This window comes from Amphimedon queenslandica, unplaced genomic scaffold (genome assembly GCF_000090795.2).
Source record: "Amphimedon queenslandica unplaced genomic scaffold, v1.1 AMPQUscaffold_13503, whole genome shotgun sequence".
NCBI classification, from domain to species: domain Eukaryota; kingdom Metazoa; phylum Porifera; class Demospongiae; order Haplosclerida; family Niphatidae; genus Amphimedon; species Amphimedon queenslandica.
In genome coordinates this window covers 123,791-127,834 of record NW_003546261.1, presented here as the reverse complement: position 1 = coordinate 127,834, position 4,044 = coordinate 123,791, and the positions used below count along the sequence as shown (strand labels likewise).

Sequence of the window (4,044 nt, the reverse complement as noted above, 5' to 3'; positions counted from 1 at the left end):
ACTCAAAATTAAGATACATCTTTGAGCTTTTTAAATGACTGGAGAAAAGGTCCTGTAACTAGTTGCTGTAGTGGTAATAATAAATATAAGGAAGGGGATATTGGTCCGGCAGCCGGACGCCTACTGCGCGGCTATAGATCCGGCAGTCCGTTGTTCTCCGTAAAACAGCTTGTGCGCATGCGCAATAGTGCAAAATGGAACTTAGTCTTTTTTATCAAGAAACCCTAATCCCAAAACCCTACAATCCCGGAGGCTAAGATGTACGAGAGGGTGCTCTAAAAACTAAACACTAAACCCCAATCCCAACCCTACGACCCCGGAGGCTAAGATGTACGAGAGGGTGCTCTAAAAACTAAACACTAAACCCCAATCCCAACCCTACGACCCCGGAGGCTAAGATGTACGAGAGGGTGCTCTAAAAACTAAACACTAAACCCCAATCCCAACCCTACGACCCCGGAGGCTAAGATGTACGAGAGAGTGTTTATTTTTTTTTTTAAAGTAAAAAAAAAGTGAAAAAAAAAGAAAAAAAATCAAACATTTCAGCATAGTTTTAGTCAATAGTCCCGACAGGATTCGAACCGCTGACCCCATCCGTGCAATCCAGACCAGCCTCTCCCCACTACACCACCGCAACCCTGCTGCATCAACGTTGCTGATTGTCGTATTTATACTTGATATCTGTATATAAAATCGTGTATTAGTATACTGGGGCGAAGCCCCAGTATACTATATAGGGACTGCCGGACCAATAGCCCCGCAGTAGGCGTCCGGCTGCCGGACCAATATCCACTTCCTAAATATAATAGCAGCTTGACCACGCCTCTTTAATCGTTGTTACGTTAATCTGACCAATCTGACGTTAATTGACTTTTCGCCATTTTTACCACATATCTTTTGTAGTTTTGTACACACGTTTACAGGTGAGAATGTGTTAATTTTAGCTTCTTTTATTCACTTGTGTCCTATATATATCACCATAGGTTTCGTATAGTAGCATTTCTGTCCTGTTTGCAACTTGCTTTTAGAGGTAGGTTCAGGTTTTTGTTTAAGGGTATAATCCATCATGTATACTCAGCCTATCTATGATCAGACTAATAACTCATTACCTGGGGTCCAAGCTGATAACTTACAGGGAGCTATGTGGCTTCAATTTTAACCGTTGATGATGCATGTTACTAAATCATATTTGAAGAAGATCTTATTTTTCACTATAAAATTTTTACATGATAGCCTGATAGGCATAATACTGGGGGTCAATTATAGCAATATCCTTTCCGTTGCCATTTCTTATTTCAATGCTTTTTGTATGTACGATAATGTATTGTTAAATTTTAGGTATGAGTACAAGGCCAATAAAAGATCGTGTGATAATAAGTCATTTTTGCTGCCACCAAAGTCTGTGTCTGATACCTTAAAAACAGTTGGTAGACCTTCAAAGTATAAACATTATGATGATGACAGTTTATAGTGAAGCTTATAAAGAAGTGGTGAGCAAAGATGTGTCAATCAGAAGAGCTGCATTGGAATATGGTATACCTGCATAGGGGTAGGAACAAACTAAAAGTTGGGGGGGCTAAGGTATTATTTCTACAATTGATCATTAATACATAGCATGTACTGAATTAATATTGTCCAAAATATTGGCGTCTATGCTCATTAAATGTAACAAATTCCTTTGCAATGTCCTCGATGTGTAAATCATCTGTAAATTCTTTGTGTGTATGCAAAATAACTACATGATTAAGACGCTCTTGTGACATTGTGGAGCACAAGTAGTTTTTAATCTCCTTAACATCGAAAGTCTATGCTCAGCTGAAGCTGATGTTAACAGAGTTGTTAAATAAAGAAGTAGAAGCTTGTGTATTTCTGAAAAAACTAATAGTGTGTTCTTAGAAGTTAAGCTAGTGTATTAATTGTTTTATGAAACGAATTATCACACAATATGCACACATATAAGGATTACCTAAACTAAAGTCTATAGTGTTGATAATAGTAATACATGTATATCACTTAAAGTTGGAGGGGCTAAGCCCCCCTTCAATGAAGTTGGGGGGGCTTAAGCCCCTCCTGCCCCCCCCCTGTTCCTACCTCTATGTATACCTGTATCTACTCTCACTGACCGAGTATCTGGACGCATTGCTTTTGGTAAAAAAAGTGGACCAAAGAACTATCTTACTGACGAAGAGGAGAAAGAGCTGGTTTATTTTGTATCAGGATGTGTGGAAGTGGAATATAGCTGTTCGAGGACAGATGTAATTCTTTTAGTTGAGGAAGTCCTTTATCGTAAAGGAATAAGGGACACTGTTGTAAGTCACGGTTGGTGGGAGGCTTTCAAAAGGAGGCATCCGGAAATCACTCTCTGTAAACCAGAGCCTCTTTCTCATGTTCATCTTGCTGGTTCTCATCTGGATGTTTTGTCTTGCCATTTTGAAGAATTGGAATCTACTTTAAGGGACAATGATATAATTGACTCTCCTTCGGTCATATTTAATATTGATGAAAGTGGATTTCTATTAGACCCCAAGTCTCCATTAGTTGTTTGTCATCGTGGTCAACAGCATCCAAGTTCTCTATCATCAGGAAATAAGTCACAAATCACAGTTGTTGCATGCTACAATGCAGCTGGATATGTAATCCCTCCGTTTGTTATATTTAGTGGCAAAAATTTTAAACAAGAACTAACCAATGGAGAGATCTCTGAGACTATGTGTAAGAAGTTGTTTCTAAATGGATCCGGAACTCTCTGTGTACTATTGTAATTATATATTATGTGTTTATTCAAGTATATTCTAGAACAATCATGTAAAGTATTCTTGTATGTTATAGAACCTTCTGGACATTTATAAGATCTATATAAGTGTGTTGTTTGTGAGTTTTAGTTTTTTAGTTGTGTTAGTTGTGAGTTAGTTTTGTTAGTTGGTTTTTGAGCTCAGTTGAGTTTCGTGTTGATTAAGAAATAAGTTTGGTGAACAGATAGCTAGGAGCGTCTGTTACACTATGTATGGCCTTTCAAGCTCAGGCTGGATTGATAGTGAATTGTTTGACACATGGTTTCAGAACCATTTTTTAGCCTATGCTCCAGCCAGTCGTCCTTTATTATTAATTTTAGATGGCCACTCTTCCCACTTTAATCCTGCCACATTAAAGCGTGCTGCAGAGGAAAAAGTCATCCTATTTTGTTTGCCACCAAATACTACACACAAGACGCAGCCCTTAGATAAGGGTTGCGTTGCACCTCTTAAACGCTACTGGAGGGAAGAGTGTCATACTTATTTATCTGCTAATAAGAGGAAAGTCATTACTCATTTCCAGTTTTCTGAGTTGTTTTCCAAAGCTTGGAAAAAAGGAATGACAGTAACATCAAGGCTGGCTTTAGAACAACAGGATTTACCCCTACAATCCAGAAGCTGTAATACAGAGAAAAGCTGCTTCACCTCCTCCATCTTTGTGCCAAAGAACCGGACTTAAATACATCCCGTTTTATAGTCCAGCTACTCCATGACACCGAAGAGTACGCTGTACTTCTCCTGATTTATCTTTGGTAGCCCAGGAAACTGTATCATCACATGAAATATGTGTATCTTCATCTGTTATATCTGATGATTCTAATACAGATATTACTCTAAATGATTTTACAAAGGAGGAACTTACTAGATTTCAAAAGAGGAAGGAGGAAGGTTACAATATTCCTGGAGACAAGAGATATGAATTGTGGCTAAAGCAGTTTCCTCGTCATTCAACCCCACATTTTAATGAGTCCCAGATTGATAGTCCTGTTGGTTCTCCTTTGATTCACACGTCTACAATGTCTTGTATTTTGAAATCAAAAACGAAAGAAATCAAGCTTCCAAAACCGAAACAATGTTCATCAACAAGAGTCTTAACAAGTTCAAAAAATTTAAGAAGGCTAGAAGAAAAGCAGAGGAAAAAGGAAGAAAAACTAATGGTGAAAGAGAAACGGAAACAAGAAAGGGAAGCTAAGAAGCAACTTAAACTCAGTAAGTTACTGTAGTATGTTGATAATACTGAAACATTTTTATT

The 4,044-nt window shown here is 38.1% G+C and overlaps 1 long non-coding RNA gene across 1 annotated transcript; it reads left to right on the top strand.

Annotated features, from left to right (window-relative positions):
• The first annotated feature begins 763 nt into the window (after window positions 1–763).
• Window positions 764–1,566, top strand: LOC109593835 (uncharacterized). Its single transcript, XR_002191177.1, has 3 exons — window positions 764–923; window positions 984–1,030; window positions 1,339–1,566. It is a non-coding gene; the product is annotated as an uncharacterized LOC109593835 (long non-coding RNA).
• Window positions 1,567–4,044: the final 2,478 nt, after the last annotated feature.